Source organism: Acomys russatus, chromosome 29, assembly GCF_903995435.1.
Source record: "Acomys russatus chromosome 29, mAcoRus1.1, whole genome shotgun sequence".
In the NCBI taxonomy this organism is placed as follows: Eukaryota; Metazoa; Chordata; class Mammalia; order Rodentia; family Muridae; genus Acomys; species Acomys russatus.
The window spans coordinates 6,926,222-6,949,292 of NC_067165.1; the positions used below are offsets into that span (position 1 = coordinate 6,926,222).

At 41.5% G+C, this 23,071-nt stretch overlaps 1 protein-coding gene across 5 annotated transcripts in view; it reads left to right on the top strand.

The window, feature by feature from the left end:
- Nucleotides 1–2,102: 2,102 nt before the first annotated feature.
- Nucleotides 2,103–23,071, top strand: part of Tut4 (terminal uridylyl transferase 4) — a 111,089-nt gene continuing 90,120 nt past the window's right edge. For all 5 annotated transcript variants that reach the window (XM_051171799.1, XM_051171800.1, XM_051171801.1 and 2 more), the window contains exon 1: nucleotides 2,103–2,204. The gene's annotated coding sequence lies outside the window, so the exon portion shown is untranslated. The remainder of the gene's footprint in view (nucleotides 2,205–23,071) is intronic.

A 23,071-nucleotide genomic window follows, 5' to 3' on the forward strand; every position in this document is an offset into this window, starting at 1 on the left:
TCTCACTGTGGAAGCTGTAGGTCATTTTCTTTTTAAAAAATATTTATTATCACGTATACAGTGTTCTGCCTGCAAGCACTCCTGCAGGCCAGAAAAGGGCATCAGATCACATGATAGATGGTTGTGGGCCTCCATGTGGTTGCTGGGAATTGAACTCAGGACCTCTGGAAGGTCAGTGCTCTTAACCTCTAAACCATCTCTACCAGCCCAAGCCATTTTACTTTTAAAGATCTTGCAATGCTGGCTTTGAACTGGTGATCCTCCTGTCCCACCTTCCAGAGGGCTGAGATTGTAGACATATTCCATCAGATGTTACCTTATTTCTCTGAAATATGGACACATTTGAAAGGTTTCAGATGAGCGAACTCTGGATTTTTATTAATTTGAAACCATCCAGTTGATAACTGCCCAGACCTGGAAGGGCTGACTACAAACCCAGTACTGTATCCACTCTCCTAGTCTGCTGACAGACTGGGGGAAGTGCACTTTTACAGCATATTTTCTCGCTGCGAATGGAAGCCATAGTTATCTATTGTCTCAAGATCTTTATGAAGACTAGGTGGTTAGGTGTATGAAACTCAGTGCCAAGTTGTAAGTTGGCAATTCTTGGTCTCTAATACTCCTTTAGCTTTTGGGATTCAGATGGACAAATCAAGTAAAAGGTGTTCAGTTCTGGGATGCAGCAGGAAGTCGATGAATTATGCAGAGATAATTGCCTCTCTGTAGCCTCTTAGCAGCTCTGGCCTCTGAGACATGAGAAAATTTGTCATTACCTTGGAAATAGTTAAGATTTAGCCGCGTTTAGGGTGTCGTATACTTTTTCTGTCTAGTAAACATCCAACTCAAGGATTGCAGTTTTGTGATTTGTCCAGCGCTAAATGAAGCAGGAGGATGGTCAAACAATAACCTCAAGGCTTGGGGTCATTAAAATAAACTAACAAAGCCTTCAAGTCTTCCACGAGTGTAAATTTAAATGAGAGGAACCGAATACATTTAAAAAAGAAAAAGGGGGGGAAAAAAAAAGGGAGGAAGGAGGGAACCCGTTCGTGGTAGTTGTTTCTACGCCCACCGGAAACTAAAGAAATGGTCTTCGAAATGTTTCTCAAGATTTCTCTCTCTGCTTTGTTATTCCTGAGGTGATGCAAAGCTGTACTGGTGGCAAGGGTGGAGGGGCGGGGGTGTCTCTCTCTGTCTTTTCTCCCGGTAGCTCCGGGACGCTGTTGAGAAGCCAGGGCAGTAGGACCGTGACAAGCCCCAGCTTGCACGTCTACGGCCTCTCCCCCCCTACCCCCTCCGGGGGAACAGCTAGGCGACCTGCCCCCTTTTCCCGCCCGGGGGCCTCAGCAGAGCCGCCCGCAGCCTGGGAGCCTGACGTGAGCGGCGCGACGGTGCACGCGACCCTGAGCTCGCTGGCGTCCCCGCGCCGCTCCCTGGCGTCGGCGTGCTGGACCGCAAGACCCTCTCTCCCTGCAGGCCCGCTCCCGTCCGCCCGCCAGCCGGCCGCGGGCAGCTCCGACCCCTTCCCTCCTCAGGGGCCCGCCCCCCAGCTCGGGCGCCGACGGGAGCCCGCGCGCGCTCGCCCTCCTCAGCGCGGGTGTGTGCGTGCCGTCCTCCCACCACGATACCCCCTCCCGCTCCCCCCACCATCCCCATTGTTTCCGGGCGACCGCCACGAGCCCCGGAGCGAAGCCCCTCCCCCCCAGGCCTTCCCCTCCCCCGCTGAGGTTTGACGGGTGCCTGGCGGGGGGGGGGACGTGAGGGGGGAGTCCCCAGAATTAAAGGAGAGGGCGCCCCCGAACCCAGCCCCGGGAGGCGCTGCTCCCCGCCCGCGAGCCTCTCTCTCTCCTCCCTTTCCCGCCGGGACCCGGAGTCGGGGTGGGGGGTGGGGTGGGGGGAGCGCCTCCCACTCCCCCTCCCCCTCTTCCCGGCGCCACTCTCCCTCAGCCCCCTCCCCTCAGCGGGTCCTCCTCTTTCTCTCGCTCCCTCCTCCTCCCCCCCTCCCCGTCCCTTCCCCCCCACAATGCAGTTCGCGGCGCGGCGGACATGGCGGTGGAGTCCTGAGCTCGTCGTGTCCTGGCCTCCATCGGCGGCGGCGGCGGCGGCGGCGGCGGCGACGGGGGCGGCGGCGGCGGGAGGCGGAGGGGGAGCCGGAGCCTCTGAGATGAGGAGGCGTCGCGCGCGCCAGTAGCTCGCGGGCCTCGCAGGTACGGAGCTTCGGGCCGCCGCGCCGCGCGGGCTGCCGAGGGGGTGTGCTCGGCCGAGCCGGGAGCCCCCCCCCCCCCCGCTCGTCCCCCTGTTTCAGGTGCGGCGCGCCTCGCAGGTGTCGGGGCCGCGGGAGCGCGTCTCCGCCGCCCCCTCGGGGCCTGGCGCTTCCTCCTTTGCTGGAACGCGCTTCTAGCGTCCCGGGGGGGAAAAGCTGAGGGAAGGAGGGAAGTAGAGGAGGCGGTCTGAGGAGGGCTTCGGGGGTCCAACTCCTCAGGGAAGCGGGGGCGCCCGGCCGGCCACCGAAACCTGTTGTAGACCGGCGCTCGGAGGACCTGAGCTAACGGGATTGGTCTAGCCTTCTCTTAGATGCAGTGCGTGTCTCTGTGTTATGTACCTTTTCTTTCACCCTGTACTGATGCGTGTAGATACGTAAACACACACAAAAACTGTTGTCGTTGTTTTATTTTTATTTAGATTTTTTTTTTGTTTTTTTTTTGTTTTTTTTTGTTTTTGTTCTGGGCTCGTCGTTGTAGGCAGAAGGCAGAGGTAGGTTTGTGTGGATTTCGTTTCCTGGTCGCCCGCCGTCCCGGTCCCCCGCCCCCCTCCCCCAGTCGAATGGTGGTAATGCGCGCTTTTGACGTGGGTAACTGTGAGATTCGTATTTGTAAACAGACGGCACTTCCCCAGTGTGTCGCACGCCTCCGCAAGTGGTTTCTGATCCTTTTGATATCAGGATTACAGACGAATGAGGTGGTTAGACCTCAAAGAAGCAGCGGGATTTCTAGTCAGTCCCTGAATGGGATTAATTACTGTTATTTTAACGTTGGTTAAACATTACACACACACACACACACAAAGAATATCGAACTTTAAATCAGGTGACTCTTGTATCTTGTGTGAGATCTTAGCTTCAGCATACCACGTTCCTTCCTTTTTATACAAAAGCAATTCCTTAAACATTTGACATTCTGCAATCTTTTGTATTCTTAGTGTCCAGAAATGCAATTTGAGTCGTGTCTTGTTGGCATGCATTTAATAATTAGCTCGCAGACTATAACCTTTTATATCTATAGACTTACCTCGCGCGCCTTGTAGCAGGAAAATGTTTGAAACACTTGGTGAAACAACATACCCTATTTGCTTGAAAAGGATCAACTATTATTAACTAATAAAATAGAATAATCCCAACGGAATCTGTAGATTTATGGAAAATGCTAGTTTGTGGGAAGGTTTAAATTGTTGACTTGTATGTGTTAACATTCTCTTTACTCCGAGCCTGTGTTTCCCCTTAGAAATGTGGTGCACAGTGCATCCTACTACTGATTAGTCACAACTTGTAACACTATGAAATATTGTTTTATTCAGCTGTTCTTAAGGCAGCTCACTAGGATGCAGTGTGCTCTATGATGCCTTTATAAACAAATTTAACAGAGGGCTTAAAAACCATGTCTGTTGGGGAAGATAAGTTTAAGCTGCTGCTTGTATTAAGAATTATTATGAGCCGGGTGTGGTGGCGCACACCTTTAATCCCAGCACTCGGAAGGCAGAGGCAGGCGGATCGCTGTGAGTTCGAGGTCAGCCTGGTCTACAAAGTGAGTCCAGGATGGCCAAGGCTACACAGAGAAACCCTGTCTTGAAAAACCAAAAAAAAAAAAAAAAAAAATTATTATAAACAAAAGAAAGTTTCCTAACGCTCTTAGATAATATGCTCTTTTCTTTTTAAGAGTTTAATTTGGCTAGTGTGGAAAATGGGGGGGGGGGAGGAGGAAGAAGTAAAGCTTCCTTAAAAGAATCCAAAAGTGGAAGTGAAAGTGAATGACTTTTCATGTTTTAAGTATTTTCAAACATCTAACCATAGAAAGGAAATTAGTCTGCGTTGGCTTTGGCCAGGCTGTTAGTACAGATAAGTCAGCAAGGTATTAGTGTACATATTTAAACTTACTTCAAATTTGTAAACTCTGGATTACTAGGATTACATCTGATCTTGGTTAATTTAGCTAGAACAGTGCTTTGCCTTTTAAATTTAGGCTTTAAAATGAAGTTTTATGACTGCAATTATAAATACTTCTATTTTATAAGAAAATATTTAAAGATGATTTTTATTTGTTCTTATAGCATGTCTATTTCAGTAAAAGTAACTAGAGAACTGTGGTTTTTTTTTTTTTCCTCCCCATTTCAAAATTACCCTTGGCATACACAAGTGTTGGTTCTTTATGGAGTCAAATCAGGACCTGTGGATTGAAAAAAAAAATGTTTGAGTTTAAACAATGAAAAGATTTGGTTTCAGAGAAACAAGACATTTAAGATTTAAGATGTAAATACTGATACTAGTAATTTTTGTTTATTACCATTTTTAGCTGTGTGTGATGGTGCATGATTTAAACTCTGTCCTTAGTGCCAGAGGCAGGTGCGTCTTTGGGTTTGAGGGCAGCCTGGTCTACGTAGTGAGTTCCAGGCCAGCCACGAAGGTATAGTGAAGATCCAGTTTCAAAAACAAACAAAAAAACACCTACATCACAAAAACAAAACAAACAAAACAGACAAACAAAGTGAATATTTAGATATAACAGATTTGAGTTTTTTTTTCCTTTCTGGATTAAATTGCAAACACTTTGATTAATAAAATAATGTTAAGAAATTGGTGTCACAGGTCAAGGCAGTACAGGCCGTTAATCCAGCTCTCAGGAGGCAGAGGCAGGTGGATCTTTGTAAGTTCAAGGACACCCAGGGCTACAGAGAGAGACCATGGCTGGGATGGGGGGGGGGGAGATGGTATCTTTTTTTTTTTTTTCCTTCTTTTTCGAAACAGGGTTTCTCTGTGTAGCCTTGGCTGTCCTGGACTTGCTTTGTAGACCAGGCTGGCCTCCCAACTCACAGTGATCCACCTGCCTCTGCCTCATGAGTGCTGGGATTAAAGGTGTGCACTACCATACGGGGCTAGAAATATGTTCTTAAAAAACAAAAAATAGTATCTAGGATGTAACTTGGTAGTAGAGTGCCTGTCTAGGTGCGAAGCCCTAGTACAGTCTCTAGTATAACAGCCAAACACACAGACAAATTTAACAATTCCAGGAAGAGCTGCAGCAGGTAAAGGGGGGGACACTGTGGTATGTAGATTTAAGAAAAATGTTAGAGGACCTAGGGTAGTTTACATGCTTCTAAATAAATTGCTGTAGGTTTAGACTCCTAAGTGATCATATAATTCAAGGAAGTTTAAAAACCCTCATGTCTCCAAGTGCTTCATTTTCAAACCTCCAAAAAGGGAAAGGTACCTAAATGTACGTATTAACAATTCAGAAATTTCCATTGATTTAATAGCTTCAACATTATCTTCATGTAATTTTTTTCATTGTGTGCCCATAATTATTCTGTGTATTGAGGGAGAGAAAAAAATTTCTTAGAGTACCCATTATTTCTCTCCAGGCACTGTACTAAAGCTTATGCAATTTTTCACTTGCTTTACCTAAAACCCTCTGAAAACTGTAGCTAATGAGGTTATTTGCTGAAGAGCATGGAGTAACAGATTTCAAAGCAGGTCTCTATTCTTAACATCCTTAGTATACATATGTATATATGTCACCTATCAGATCTAGTGAATATTTTCTGTTTTATAGATGGGGAAACTACTTAAGGTTGATCATTTATTATTCATTGTTATTTACTTTAACAAACATTTTTATTTCTACTCTATATTAAGTCATGTTATGAAAAAAAACTTTAAATCTTGAGCTGGATATGGTGGTGCATACCTTTAATCCCAGCACTCGGGAGGCAGAGGCTAGTAGGTTGTTGTGAGTTCGAGGCCAGCCTGGTCTACAAAGTGAGTCCAGGACAGCCAAGGCTACACAGACAAACCCTGTCTTGAAAAACAAAACAAAACAAAAAATCTTGTAATTGAGATCACCTTGTGAGGTAATGTTTTGAGCTGTGTTTAGAAATGTGTTCTGAGCCAGATGCGGTGGTGCACGCCTGTAATCCCCGCACTCGGGAGACAGAGACTGGCAGATTGCTGTGATTTTTGAAGCCAGCCTGGTCTACAAAGTGAGCCCAGCACAGCCAAATCTACACAGAGAAACCCTGTATCAAAAAACCAAGACAATAACAACAAAAACTAAAAAGCAAACAAAACAAAACAGAACAACAAAAACCACCTTCCCCCCAAAAAAAACAAACAAAAAAAGAAATGTTTTCTGACTTCTAGTTCAGTATTTTTTTTCCACTTGGCTTCCTTACTTACCGCTTCTGTGACCTGTAAGGAAGTTTTTCACTTGTTGGACTGGATGAACTTACTGTTTTCTAGTTAAATACTAGAAAGCAGTAGGTTAGGATGTTGGGGAGTGTGAGTTAGTTGGAAAGAGGAAAAGTATCCAAGCTTGGTGTTCACCACTGAAAATGAGGAAAGACCAGCTCTATACACAACATCTTGTACATAAAGTTAGGGAAGGCTGGCAGGATGGTTCAGTGGGTAAAGGTGTTTTCTGCTGATTCTGACAATCTGAGTATGATCTGTAGGGTGCATGTGATAGAAGGAGAGAATCAACTCCTGGAAATTGTCCTCTGAGCTCCATTCTTGTGCTGTGGCATATGCATGTATGTACACACACACACACACACACACAATACATAAACATGCATACACTCTCACACACATAATTTTAAGAAACTGGGGAGAAGTTAATGTAAAGCATATGCAAGGCTTTGAGTTTAATTCCTTGCACTGAAGGAAGAAACATGATATTTTCTGTTAATTACACAAGTCAGATATTTTTAGATTGATAATTGATATAGAGATCATAGTACTTTATACATATTACTATCTCAGAGATCTTAGAAAATTAACTTAGTCTACATAACAATCTTTTATATTATTCTCATTTACAGGTGAGGAAAGGAGAGAAGAGTTAAGGATAAAATTATATCTAGTTTACACAGAGTCAGGATTTGTTCTTAGACTGTCCTAGAGCCAAAGTGCCACACCAGCACACCATGTTAATGTCAGATGTAGTATAGAAAGGGTATCAATTCTGGATAGTCACAGGGTCTCGGAAGATTTTATAAGTATAGAAAGTGTGAATTATACAGAATAACTAAACCTAGTTGAATCTTACCTATTTGTAATTTAAATGATTTTGATCATTCAAATCATCTAGTCATTAACTCTTTAAGTACCAGTCATGTGTAGATTTTGAGCTCTCTTTTCCCCACCCTCATCACCTCTCTCCTTCCCTTCCCCCACCCCCAGCACATACTCCCTTCCTTTCCCTGTCCTGTGCTGCTTCTAATAAGCCTGTTTTTATATATTATAGCTTTGTTGCCAGCTGACTCAATCTGCTTATTTCATCAATCAAATAGTAACTGAACTATGGACACTTAAAAAAAAATTTTTTTAAAGACAGGCTTTCACTATGTAGCCTGGCCTCAAACTCAGAGGCCCACCTGTCTCTGCTTCTAGAGTGGTAGGATCAAAGGCATGCACTACCATATCCAGCAGTTTTACTTTAGTTTAATAGTATTTGTATTCGTGTGGGTCTGTGCACATAAATGAGGGTGCCCAAGGAGGCCACAAGAGGGCTTCATATTCCCTAGAACTCAAGTCCTGGGAGTTATAAGTCATTTGGCAAGGATGCTGGGAATTGAAGTATCATTTCAGCCCCACATCTTTGTTTGTTTGGGTCCCCCCCTGCCCCCCCCAGGACTGGGTTTCTCTGTTGTAGCTTTGGCTGCCCTGGACTTGCTTTGTAGACCAGGCTGGCCTTGAACTCACAGTGACCCACCTGCCCCTGCCTCCCGAGTGCTGTGATTAAAGGTGTGTGCTACCTCCACTGGCCTCCCTCATCCCAATAACTTGCATTTTAAAAATTTAGATATATTACATATATTACATACATAGATTACATACACAGGTAGTTACACACTTTGATTTTTCTATTCATCTATTCCTAGATGGTTGTGTTGCTTTCATGTTTTAGCTGTTGTGAATAATGCCACATGACAATACAGATATATCTCCTTGAGACCTTGCTTTTGGTTTTTTTGGGTATATATCCAGAAGTGAAATTGCTAGATGTGCATAGTGTTAAGTCATTTCTCTGTATTGGAACAAATACCTGAGATAATTAATTTAGAAGGTAAGATGTTTTATTTTAGCTTACAGTTTTAGAGTTTCAGTTCTTGGTCCGTTGTTTCTGAGCCTATGAAGAGATAGTACACCGTATCAGCAGTTTGCTGAAGACTGCATAATGAGAGAAGAAACTTGCTGGTATCTTACCTTTTCTTTAATAACCATATATCCTAGGATCTCATTATGTTTGACTTTTAAAAATTATTTCTTCTACCTCCCAATAGCACTAAGGTCCATATGTCTTTAATATACAGACCTTTAGGGGAAGTTCAAGATCCAAACTGTAGCATTGTGTTCCCAGTTTAGAAAGACTTACATCCTTCAGGCAAAAACAGACTCAGAACTCAGGAGACAGGCAAGTGGGTCTCTTGAGTGTGAGGCCAGCCTAGTCTGTAGAGCTCATTTCAGGACAGCTAGGACTACACAGGAAAACCCTGTGTCAAAAAACCAAAACAAGCAAGGCTTTTATCTATCTTAAAATGCAAAATATCCGTTAACTTAAATCCCTAAAACTTGAGTATCCCATCATTAAAAATCCAAGTGGGAGGAGCCGGAGACCTGGAGAGATGGCTCAGCAGTTAAAGGCATTTGCTTTTCTTGGAGAGTTCTTGGGTTCAGTTCACACCAACAGGGTGACTCAGTGTGGTCTGTAAGTTCAGTTCCAGGGGATTTGATGGCTTGTTCTGTCTTCCTATGGCACCAAGCACACAAGTGGTGCACATACATGCATGCAGGTAAATACTCATATGCATACAATAAAAATAAATAAATCTAAGAAAAATATTTTAAAAAACATTCAATTTTGGTCTGGAAATGTATTAGTGGTAAGACATCTGCTTAACTTGTTCAGTGGCTAAGATTTGGCCTCCAGCATTATAGAAAAGGAAAATTCCAAAATTTCTGAGATTCAAGGCAAACTCATCTGTGAGTACTTGTAGAAAAACAAGTTACAGACTTCTAAGATACAATGGCACAGAGTAAATATCCCGACTCCAAAAGGGTAAAAAGGAGGGTTTAGGACCAAAGAAAGACCCAAGCCTAGTAGGGCAAACATTAAATACTGATGCTTCGGTGTGGCATCATAGGCATATTGTAAAGGTCAGGGTTTCCAATGGTTTGGGCTATCTAGTCCTGCTTACAGCTTTGCTGGTTGCAGTACACAGGGTAGATTTCTTGGGTTGGTTCTGAGTACTGTCTGTAGCTTCCCTTGTGAGACAATTTTTGTGTCCAGGCATCTCTTTTTACCTTTTTGGTGTGTCTATTGCAGCTTTAGCTTTCTTAAACAGATCCATGATTGTCCTTTCAGGTGCTGCTTACAGGGATGTTAAGCCTGCCATACATTGATGGTCTTTTAAACTTTTCTTTGAAATCTCAGTGGCAGCCTCCATAATTCTACACACTCTTGGAAAAACTCATGTTATTGAAGGCCTGTTTCATAGCTGGTGGTGAGAAGTGGTTGGATCGTGAGGGACCTAATTTCGTTGATGAGTTAGTACTGAATGGATAGTTGGGAGGTAGGACGTGCTTACAGGAAGTATGTCATTTGGAACATGTCTTTCAGAGGTGTGTCTTGTCTTAGATTTCTTTTGCATCTTTCTGCTTGGCCACCGTGAGGGCAGCACCTCAGTTGTACAGCATTCTTTTTTGTGTGATACTATGTTTCATCTCAGGCCTACAATAATAAAACAAAGTGACTGTAGACTGAAGTCTCTAAAACTGTCAAAATAAATCCTTTCCCGTAAACCATTTCTTATGGATGTTTGACAGGTTCTATAATCTCTTTAGCATTTGTACCTTTCTTGGCTTCACCTTTAACCTCACCCAACCCCATTTTCCAAACTGCAAGTTCTCCAAATCTTTCTGCTCTGTTTTTCTTTGTGCTCCATTCTTTGTAAAATTCATCTAAAAGCAGCCAGTGATGTGCAGGCCATTGTCAGTGCTTTACTCCAGGTAAACTTACCTGTCACCTTTAAGAGAACTTGCATAAAAAGGCAGTCATCTTTGTTGCCATTGTTTAACAGGAGAGCCTCTAATTCAGTTGTCAACATCCTCAGCATAGCTTTTACTGACCCACATTCCTCTCAGTGCTCTGGTCGTTTGAACCCCCATTAAAATGGCCTGTGAATTATTGGCTGCTTTTCAGCATTCTTGGCTTATCTAGCTTTCCTTCAGACTTTTCCAAACTCCTGCAAACCAGTTCCAAAGACTCTGTTCACATTATCTCAGGTACAGCAACAATCGAGGTCTCAGATACCCCTAGGTGGCCCTCAGATTTGCGGTGTTGTCGGGGCTGGCCTTGAACGCTACATTCTCTTTTCTCCATCTCCCAAGCACTACTTCACGTTTTGGAGTAAATTTTCTGTGGGTTTTTTTTTTTTTTTATTGTAAAATTGAATAACTAAACCAAAACCTAAGAAAATCAACTTACAAAGAGAAAAAGTTTATTTTGGTGCTGTTTTGGAGCTTTCATTCTAATTGACTGACCATGTTGCTTTTGGCTGTTTGGTGAGGTAGCACATTATTGAGACAGTGAGTTGCAAAACTGTTTATCTTACAGCCAGGAAATTAACAGAGTCTCAACCCTCTATGCTTCTGGGCTGGAGAGATGGCTCAATGGTTGAAAGCACTGGCTGCTCTTCCAAAGGTCCTGAGTTCAACTCCCAGCAACCACATGGTGCCTCATGACCATGTATAATGAGATCTGGTGTCCTCTTCTGACATGCAGGTGTACATGCAGGCAGAACACTGTATACATATTAAATAAGTAAAGGTGTGTGCCACCACCGCCCGTCTGGGCTGGGTTTTATATGGTGCTTGGGATCTAAAGTCAGCTCTTCATGCTTTTGCAGCAGATACGTATTCTTTCTTGTGGATATTTTTTGTTCTAGTACCCACTGAGTTTAACCGCTTTGTGTGAGCCTGGATTTGTAGCTAGGTGTTGGAGTCTGGCAGACTTAGCAGTGGGCACACAGTGGTGAGGATTATTTCCTCCTCCCAGAATTATATCAGTAGCCAGTAGTTCATCAGCCCCAATGAGTCTGTTCCTCATTCATAGCTGATTATTGGCAGAGTTACATGTCATCATTTTTAGTACAACATAACTAAAAAAAAAAAAAAAATTACTTGGTCATTCCTGTTCCTCTCCTTCCCTCCTACAACAGGAGTATTTATGTTTTTCAACCTATGCATTGAAGATAGAATGTCTATATTCTGCTGTTGGGTAATGTCTTCCGAATGCATCTGTTAGGTCTAATTGGTACTTATTGTTGTTCAAGTCCTGTTTCCTTATTGTTCTCTTTGATTAGCCTGTCCACTATTAACAAGTGGGATATTGAGGTTCCTAAGTATCACTGTGGAACTGTTTTTTCTATTTTCAATTTTGTTTCCTTTTGCTTTAATAGAGGCACCAATTGTTACATGCTTACTAAATGGGAACTTACAGCAGTATATAATGCCCTTTTAATAAGCGTTTTGATTTATTATTTGATAATATCACCACTCTAGCTTTCTCTTGGTTACTGTTGACTTGGATAATTTTCTCCATTTGTTTACCTTTTGCCTTTTTACTTTTTTATATCTAAAGTGAATAGTTTTTTAAAAAGATCTATTTATTTATTATGTATCCAATGTCCTCCCTGCATATGTGCCTGTCCACCAGAAGAGGGCACCAGATCTCATTATAGATGGTTGTGAGCCACCATGTGGTTGATGGGACTTGAATTCAGGACCTTTGGAAGAGTAGCCAGTGCTCTTAACCTCTGAGCCATCTCTCCAGCCCCCTAAAGTGAATCTTAAAAAAAAAACCCACAAAACAGATTTATTTATTTAATGTATATATGAGTGCTCTATTTTCATGTACACCTGCATGCCAAAAGAGGGCATCAGATCACATTATAAAAGGTTGTGAGCCACCATGTGGTTGCTGGGAATTGAACTCAGGACCTCTGGAAGAGCAGACAGTGCTCTTAATTGCTGAGCCATCTCTCCAGCCCCCTAAAGTGAATCTTTTTTAAAAAGGTACTTTATTTTTGTACATACACATTTATAACCTAACTTTAAAGTGACTCTTAAGAGTTGATGATGAATCATATTTTTTTTAGTTGATTTATCAATTTGTTCTGTTAACTATTAAGTTTATTTACATTTGAGTAATTAATAATCAGGGAAGATTAATGTATGCCATTTGCTATTTCTTTTCTGTATGTTTTAGGAGCTTTTTGTCCCTCTCCCCCCCCCCCTTTTTTTTTGTCACTGGGGATTGAACACAGGACCTTATACATACTAAGCAAATATTTTACCATTAGTAGTCTTTGTGGTTTAGTTTTAGTTTTAGTTTTGTTTTTTTCTTCCCCCTTTTCTGAAACAGGGTCTAGCCCTCTCGGCCTAGAGCTCACTAAGTAGATAGACCAGGCTGGTCTGGAGCTCAGAGATTGTCTGCATCTAGCCTGCTGTGATTAAAGGCGTGAGTCACCAAGCCTGGCCATGTTTTGTTTTTTGTTTTTTATTTTTATTTGTTTTACAGCTTATTTTTCAGTAATTAACTTGGCAATAATAATAATTAAAACCCTTGTATTTATTACCAATTAGTTTGTGTAGTGTCAGGACAGTCTCATTTGTGTATGAACACTCTACTTCTGTACTTATTTCCTTCAAGTGTTTCATGGTGACAGAGATGTGATGCATTATTAGGCAGTTTTCTTATTTCATAAACATTGGAGTATACTTATATAAACTGAGGTCTCTGTGCAATCACTAGTTTATATTTAGTCTTTTAACAGTTTTCAACAGTTTCTTACATGTTTATATGAAGCTTAGTTGTGTTTACCCCTCTATCCTTTTATTTTCTCTCCTCCTGCTCCTTCTTTCCACTTTCATGACTTTGTGAGAAACCCACTGGGTTTGATTAGGGTTGCTTGCATGAATATGGGTGGGTGGTTCCATAGCTAGGGCAACTTACTAGTGGCTATACCACTAAAGAAAGTGCTCTCTCCACCCATAACAGCCACTAATTTCAATAGTCTCTCTGGGAAGGGTGAGGCCTCAGAGATACTTCCCCTATTCATGATGAGATGTTGATGTACCCATAGATGAAGTAATCTCATGAGACTGTTGTACATGTGTACTGCTGCTGATTTATATTGCATGCGTCTATATATTCTATTATATGGTTTCTATTAATATAGGTCAAAAACATAGGTTCGGGGGCTGGAGAGATGGCTCAGAGGTTAAGAGCACTGGCTGGCTGTTCTTCCAAAGGTCCTGAGTTCAATTCCCAGCAACCATATGGTGGCTCACAACCATCTATAATGAGATTTGGTGCCCTCTTCTGGCAGACAGAACATTGTGTACATAATAAATAAATCTTAAAAAAAAAAAAAACAAAAACCAAAAACATAGGTTCATAATTTTTATGTTTTGGGATGTGTGTGTGTGTTTTAAGTGCATATTTGGGCCCAGAGGAGTATGCTGGCTGTCCCATTCTATAACTGCCAACCTTTATTCCTTTGAGACAGGGTCTCTCATTGAACCTGGTGCTAGGTTGGTAGCCAGCAAGCTCTGTCTCCAACCTTTACAGTGCTGGTTGTTACAGGAATGGTTATATTTCACTTTTTAAAAACATTAACTTTTTTTTTGTGTGTGCGTGTGTATATGATATGTGTGTCGGGCTCATGTGCCATGGAGTATGTATGGAGGTTAGAAGACAGGTCTGTGGAGTGGATTTTCTCCTTCCACATTTATGTTAGTTCCAGGGATTGAACTGACATGACAACTATGCAGCAAGCACCTTTACCTGCTGAGCCATCTCCTTTCTTTAAAAACATTAATTAACTTTAATTTATGTGAATGTTTTGCCTGCATATGTGTCTATGTTCCCCATGCATGCCTGGTGCCTGTGGAGGCCGGAAGAGGGAGTTAGGTCCTCTGGGACTGGAGTTAGAGTTACAGTGGATTGTGAGCTGCTCTACTGAAATTGTAGTCAAGTCTTCTGGAAGAGTAGCCTGTGCTTTTAACTGCTGAGCCATCTCTCATGTCCTGGTCCCCGTACCCAAGTTTTCCCCGCCTCTGGGGGCAGGAGTTGCTATTTTATTTTTTGTTTTTTTGAGGCAAATTTTTTCTGTGTAGCCCTGGCTGTCCTGTACTCCTTTTGTAGAGTAGGCTGGCCTCCAATTCACAGAGCTCTGTCTGTCTCTGCCTCCCTGAGTGCTGTCATTATAGGCGGGCACCGCTGTGCCCCATTGAGGGCTTGCACTTTAAATTAAGTGCAGCGAATTAGAAGCCAGGTTTTCATTGTGGGCAGCAGTTGCTCTTACCCAGTGAGCTATTTCCTGTTCCCCAGTATTTGTCTGTTTAATCATGTAAAAGGAATCAGCCCAACAGGTACAAACCAAAATCAAAACATAATAATGACATTTACATTTATTTACATGTCTTCGGGTTTCCATTGCTTTGAAGAGACACCATGGCCACAGCAACTCTTATAAAGGAAAATATTCAATTGGTGCTGGCTTACAGGTTCAGAGGTTTAGTCCGTTATCATCATGGTGAGAAGCATGGCAGCATGTAGGCAGACATGGCGCTGGAGAAGCTGCTGAGAGTTCCACATCCAGATCTGCAGGCAGCAAGGAGACTGGATGTGTTTTACACTGGTTGAAGTGTGAGCATTTAAGACCTTAGAGCCTCCACAGTGACACACTTCCTCTAACTAGGTGACACCTCCAATAAGGCCACACTTCCTAATAGTGCCAGAACTCTCTGTGGCCAAGCACTCAAACACGTGAATCTGTGGGGGCCATACCTATTCAAACCACCACATTCTACTCCCTGGCCCCTATAGACTTATAACCATAACGTAATGCAAAATGCATTAGTCCCACTTCAAAATTCTCCATAGTCTATCACAGTCTCAACAATGTTTAAAAGTTCAAAGTCTCTGTTGAGAGTCATGCAATCTCTTTGCTATAATCCCCTATAAAATCAAAATCAGAAAGCAGACCTTATATTTCTAACGTATTATGGCACAGGATATACATTCTTGTTCCATAATCACAGGGAAAGGAACATAGGAAACACTGGACCAAAGCAAGATAAAAAACCAGCTGGGCAAACTCCAAACTCTATATCTCCATGTCTGATGTCAAACTGCTTTTCAGATTGCCAACTCCTTTCACCTTTATTGACAACACACTTCTTTGTTTTGGGCTGGTTCCGCTCCCTGTTAACAGCTTTACTTGGCAGCTATCACACAGCTCTGGCATCTCTAACCTCTTGGGGTCTCCAAGGCCATACAGGCTTCACCTGCAGAGTTTCATGCAGTGGCCTTTCTGGGTCTTCATGCAGATACACCCCTGCCACACATCTGGTCTCATCAACTTTCCTTAGTCATGAAGGGAGATCCCTAACTCCTTCTTCTGGTTTGTTTTGTTTTGTTTTGTTTTGTTTGTTTGTTTTTGTTTTTGTTTTTTTTTTTTGAGACAGGGTTTCTCTGTGTAACAGCTCTATCTGTCCTGGAAAACTCTGTAGACCAGGCTGGCCTTGAACTCACAGAGATCCTCCTGCCTCTGCCTCCCAAGTGCTGAGATTAAAGGTGTGTGCCACTACCTCCTGGTTTAACTCCTTCTTCTGTTCTTGACTCCAAAGCTAGAGCCACATGGCCAAAGCTGCCAAGTTCTGCTGCTGGCTGTCCTGGAACATGGCCCACTTGTTCTATTACATTTTCACCAGCTTTTTGATTTCAGTGGCGTCCTTCACTGCCTGACCTTGGCTAGTCTGGAACTTGATCTGTAGACCAGGCTGGCCTTGAACCATGCCTCTGTCTCCTGGGTGCTGGGATTAAAGGCATATACCTCTGGGCTGGAAAGATGGCTCAACGGTTAAGGGTACTGACTGCACTTCCAGAGGTCCTGACTTCAATTCCTGGCAACCACATGTTGGCTCACAGCCATTTATAATGAGATCTGGCACCCTCTTCTGGCCAGCAGGTGTACATGCAGGCAGAGCACTCGTATATGTAAAGTAAATAAATACATCTTAAAAAAAAAAAGACATATACCACCATACCCGGATCTAAGCTTTCCTTTAATTCCTTTCATTATAGAACTTGCCTCATGATCTGGATCAGGTGTGCCCCCTGTTTCTGGATTGTAGTTCATTCCAAATGTAGTCAGGTTTACAACCAAGAATAGCATTTATATCTCCTAGTATTTTAACTTATTTTTTAAAATTTATTTTTACTTTATGATCATTGGTGTTTTGTCTGCATGCTTGTCTATGTGAGGGATTTAGAAGCCCTGGAACTGCTATAGACAGTTGTGATCTATCATGTAGGTGCTGAGAATTGAACCTAGGTCCTCTGGAAGAACAGGAAGTGCTCTTAATTACTGAGCCATATCTCCAGCTCCTTAATTTCTTTCTTTCTTTCTTTTTTTGGATTTTCGAGGCAGGGTTTCTCTGTGTAGCCTTGGCTGTCCTGAACTCACTTTGTAGACCAGGCTGGCCTTGAACTCACAGGGATTCACTTGCCTCTGTCTCCTGAGTGCTAGGATTAAAGGCATGCTCTACCACACCCGGCTTTTTTTAAAAAAGATTAAATTTTGTTTTATGTGTATGAGTGTTTGCTTCTGTGTATGTATGTGTACCTCATGTTTGCCGCCTGGTGCCCGAGGAGACCAGAGATGGATGATGGAGCCACTGGAACTGGAATTACAAGTGGTTGTGGGTGCTGTGTGGGTGCTTGGAACCAACCTGGGCTTCTCTGCAAGAGCAGCAGATGCTCTTAACCACTGAGCCATCTCTCTAACCTCCTATTTCTGACTTTTTGAACAACTTATAATATATTTGATTAAGCTGGATGTGGTGGTAGTAAATTCCTATAATCTGAACACTTTGGAGGTGATAGTATTAAGGTTGGGAGTTTGAGATTAGTGTGGGATATATAGTGAGTTCAAGTTTATCCTGGGATTATATATATATATATATATATATATATATAGCAAAGACTCCCCACCCCCCCACCAAAGACCCCCAAAATGTGTTCTTTTCTAAAAACAAATTTGAAAAAGCTGAGTAACAAATTAACACTTGGGCTGGAGCAATGGCTCAGTGGTTAAGAGCACTGACTGCTCTTCCAGAGGAGCTGAGTTCAATTTCCAGCAATCTCAGGATGGCTCACAACAATCTATAATGAGATCTGATGCCTTCTTCTGGCCTGCAGGTGTACATGCAGGCAGAGCACTGTATACATAATAAAAATTAAATCTTATAAAGAGAAAATTAAAAAAGAAATTAATACTTATATGTTTTATTTATTGTTTTTACATCTAGCAGACTGCTTTGTTAATATATAGTTTTAAGATGAGAACAGAGTTCTTAGGAAGCATATTGAGTGGCACACACCCTTGATGGGCAGAGGCAGGCAGATGTTTGTAATTTCAAGGCCAGCCTGGTCTGCAGAGAGAGTTCCAGGACAGGCAGGGCTACATAGTACAGCCCTGTCTTTAAAAATAAGATAAAATAAAATGAAAGTGGGGAGGGTCATGGGATATACTTAACTGAATTCATCCTGGATGAGAGGTTAGAGGAACAGATGAAAGATAGATGCTTCCTAGTTCTATTTCAGATAATATAAAGTTTGACTCAGTTAAACATACTTTTAAACTTTTGAGATTTTAAATATATGAGACAGGTAATAATTCAATCTAATATTCATTAGTCCATTTAAAAATTTATTGAGTACCTACTTTATATACTGTTTACTGTTGTAGGCACTGACAGTATGGTGGTAAGGAAAACTGGAAATGGTTTCTTTCATAATGAAGTATACTGACATGAATCAGATTCTTTGCTGTGTTTAAAATTATACAGAAGAGCTTTATTTACCTTCACTTCTACTTTCAGGACTGTGCCTTAGAGCGGTGGTTCTTTAATTGTTAGCCCCTGTCCAGCCACTTTAGTACCACTTAAGAGCTTGTTAGAAATGCAAATTGTTAGGCCCATTTCAGGTCTACTGAAGAAGAAACTTTGAGAATGATTGAGTTCATAGTTTAAGCTTCAGCTGGACGGTGGTGGTACATGCTTTTAATCCCAGTGCTCAGGAGGCATAGGTAGGCGTATCTCTGAGTTTGAGGCCAGTCTGGTCTACAGAATGACTTAGTTCCAGGACATAAAGACTACACAATGTCTTGAACTCCCCTGCCGCCCCCTCCCCCCAAAAGCTTGAAACCAAGCTTAGTGCTAATATTGAATTGTTAGAAACACAGGTATACCAGATTATATAATTCAACATTTTAATGATCTTTAAAATATGCTAGATATGCTTTCACACATTTGTTATCTGAACACTGGAAAGACTGAGGGCAGGATTTCAACACTTATCTAATGGTCTTACTGTGTCGTGCAGGCTGGTCTTGAACTCATGATTCTCTGGCCTTAGCCTTATAACTTCTGAGATTACAAGTGTCTTCTACTATAGTCAGGCAAGATTTTTTGCATAGCAATAATTTTTTTGTGGTTTGCTTTGTTTTCATTGTAGGAGAAAGGGAAAAGTGATTCAGTTTGTGGAGTCTAGGGGAGGGTAGTCCCTGGCAGGTTTCTTTAATTTGTAAAAAAATATTAGAGGTGGGCTTGGAGAGATGGTTCTGCACTTGATGATTTTCCAGAAGACTTGAGTGGAGCTCTCAGCACCCACATCACAGCTATCTGCAATTCTAGCTGGCTTCCAAGAGCACACGTGGACATACATACATATACATGACCTGCTTACATAGATATAAACACATAAATAAAGTCTTTGAAAACATCAAAGACTTTGTGATCACTGATTTAAGATTTGCAGTGAATTACAATTTTTTTTCCAGTTGTAGGCCTTGAATTCAGGAGGCAGTTAGAGATGACAAACTCTCCTCATCCTCTTACCTTAATTCCTAAATGCTGAGATTATAGGTGTATACCACCACACCCACCCATCCTGCATGCCTTCCTTCCTCTCTGCCTACCCTCTCCCTCCCTCCCCGCCTCCTCACTTCCTTCTTTGTGTGTAGGCTCAGAAGTGGACACCAGGTATCTTCCTTATATACTCCTCTCCCCTCATTTCTTGTTGTAGCCCTGGCTTCCCTGGAACTCACTCTGTAGACCAGGCTGGCTTTGAACTCACAGAGCTCTGCTTGCCTCTGCTTCCTAAGGGCTGGGATTAAAGGCTGGTTTCTGTGTCACCCTAACATTTACATGGGTTCTAGGGGGTCTGAACTCTGGTCTTCCCAGCTTTCCTTGTAAGCACTTTACTCACTGAATTGTCTTCACAGTTCTTCCGCACCTTTTCCCCCCCCAGTGGAGTTAATCAAAATTGTGATCTAGTATTTTATAAAGTCTTTATTGTTTATGGCTTTTGTCAATATACAGAAACATAGCTCTTACCTCAAAAGGAGTATACTAGCTTATTCTAGAGTCAAATGTGAATGACCATGGCCTGAGAACTTAGATTTAGGTTTCTTAATACCATTTTCCAGTGTGGTAACAGGTGAATGAGGTCTTTGCATTTAGTTATCAATGTATCATGCATATGTGCACCGTCTCATGCCACAGCGCATATGTGGCGGTCAGAACGCAATTTGTAGGAGACAGTTCTCTTTTTCCACTATGTGGGTTCTGGGGATTGAACACAGATTGTCAGGCTTGGTAGTAAATAAATATCTTTACTCATTGAACCATCTCATTGGCCCTAATCAAGTTTTATAAAACTGAACAAAGAACATCATAAACCAAGGCACTCTTTTGTTGGAAACATCAGTTTAGATGGATTACAATAAAGCAGGGAAATCTCTGTTACAGACTTCAGGTGCTATCTGATATTTTAGCCTATGGATGGTAGAAGCTTGGGATCTCTTTGTACATTCTTTGATAGTCATTAGATTGTTAGGTCAACTGCAGAGCAGGGCAAGAAGTAGTTCTTAAGGGCACGAAAGATAGAGATCATTTTGCTCTCTGTAGTCTTAGATGTTCTAATTCAATTTGTCTAGTACAATCAATCTTTAACACAGGTGTGACTTTTTTTCCTGGAAATTTCAGTTCACATCAGTAAGACACTGTCTACAAATTATTAAAGACTAATAGAACACCACTATAAAATTTAAAAATATTTTATTTACTAGGTGAAACAAATAAAACTTAAAAAAATATAGTCCATTTTTTGCTTGTTTTTATTTTTTTTTGCATTTATTTTATATGTGTGTCTGTCTTTGAATATGTATGTGGAAATGCATGTGTATGCCTGTGGAGGTCAGAAGATAACTTGAGGAGGTACTTAGATCTTCCACTATGTGAGAACTAGGGGTTGAATTTAGGTTGTCAGACTTTGAGACAAACTCTTATCAGCTGAGCCATTCATTGGCTCCCCCTCCCCTTTTTAAAAATAAGACATGTCAGTTTCTGTAAGAATTTAGGAAGAACCATTTATTTAGACAACTATAAAAAATTGTACACGTGTACACACACACACACACACACACACACACACACACACACCACGGTATGTATGTGCATGTGAGTGCTGGTGCCCATGGAGGTCAGAGCTGTTGGATCCCTTGACACTGCTGGATTTATAGGTGCTTGTGAGCTGCCTTGGCTTAGGTGTTGGGAATTATAGTTTGGTCCTCTGCAAGGGCAGTGCATTTCTTAACCTCAGAGCCATCTCTAGCCCTTGGTAACCCTTTTAACAGTTGTATAGAACATCAAGAATAGGAAAAGCAAAATGTGTTTATTTTAAAATGCAAAAACAAAACCTAGGAGTAAAATAATTTTTTACAATTGTAAATGATTGTAGATTTTACCAGAAAATATTTTTAAAATATTGCCATAAAAGCTTGGTGATCTGAGTTTGATCCCTGGGATCCACATAAAGAGGAAGAGAAAGAATTGACTCCACAGAGTTGTTCCTTCTTCTACCTGCACACTATGGCATGAGCACACCCCCTCCCAACACACAAATAATAAATGTATTTAATATTTATTTTTCTGTGTATGAGTGTTTGCAATATGTATGCATATGTGTGTGTGTGTGTGTGTGTAGGTATGTGAGTCTTGGTATATCCAGTGTGCCCAGAGGCCAGGAGTGGGTGATGGATCTCCTGGAACTGGAGTTACAGAGAGTTGTGAGCCACCATGTGGGTACTGGAAATTCAACTTGGGTCCTCTGAAAAGCAGCCAGTGTTCTTTGTTGTGTTGTCTCCCCCACCCCAAGACAGGTCTCACTATGTAGCCTTGGCTGTCCTGGAACTCTTTGTAGACAGGTTGGCCTTGAACTCACAGAGATCCGCCTGCCTCTGCCGCCTGAACATTAGGATTAAAGGCGTGCACCACCATGCCTAGGTAGCCAGTGCTTTTAATAGCTGAGCCATCCCTCTAGTCTCAGAACCTAATATTTGTGAAAAAACAGATAGGTGGTTTTGTTCAACTGGTGGACAAAGGCATGAAAGACAGGTGCAGAATGAGTCATCCTTTACTACCAATAATTCATTGTTCAGTGTGAGTTTGTGATACATACAATAAGGAATCTAATATGACAGCTCAGAATGATAATGGTGGTAATAATGAGGCTTGCCCTGAACATGAGTTAAGGGGTTAAAGATACTTGTCTTACTGTGAATGGGTTCTTATTTCATATTCTACAGAGCCACAGTATTCCTAAATGTGATATTTTAGGAAGAAATATAGTCTGAATTTATTATTGTTAGAGAATTATGAGGTGTCAGTAAATGAGAAGCAGATCCATTCTAAAACAGTTCCTAAAATAAATTATTAGAAGAAATTGGATGTCAAAGATTTCCAGTAAAGAACTTTTTAAAGTTGTGATTATGTCTATCCTTGATTCATGCAGAGAGAAAAGAATTATGGGTATTAATAATACAACTGGGTCAAGCATCAATTCTTTGAGAAAGGGCTTTTTTACAAAATCTTGAACCTAAACTTCTTCAGTGGACAGTGAATTAATTGCATGTGAAGTTTATTAAAGAAGAACTTGACTTTATGGTAAAAATTAAATAAAAATAATAGTAATCTAGGCTGAAATCAAAGCAGAATATACAGAGGACATTTCTACAAATTAGAATTACAAACTCTAGTTCCAGTTTGGATGAAATGCTTTAATGCAGAGGTGCCTAGACTAAAGTTTTCTTTTTTGTGTGTATAGTTTTACATATATTACAGCTGCAAGTAAATTGACTTCATGTTCTGAGCTTTTTGTTGCAGATAATACTCTTGTGCTTATATGGTTAGACCTGATTGCTCTGATTTATAATTGAGTAATAATACCTAGTAAAAGTCAGAGATACTAATACATTTTAATTCCGTGGAATTTGCTTTTGTTAGTAGACTTTTTTTATTCATAAACAGTTAAAAGGTTTCTATAAAATGTAATATATAAGGTATTTCTGATATAAATAACAGAATGCAACAATTTTTTACCATATGTACAGTCTGTAAACTTAATATTTCTCTATCAGTAAAACTGTCTCTATTAATACTTTTTTTTAAAGAGAAAAATAGACTAGTTGATTTTAATGTCTCTTTTACTGTCACTTTCTTGGGTTGACAGCAAAATTGAGCAGAAAATAGAGTTCCCACATGATTCTTGTCCTCCCTTGAACTTAGGCTACCCTACTACCAAAACTTGGCACTACAGTGATAAACTTATTACAGCTGACTGCACCAACACTGTTACCCCCTAAGCCCATAGCTTTAAACAGCACTTGTACT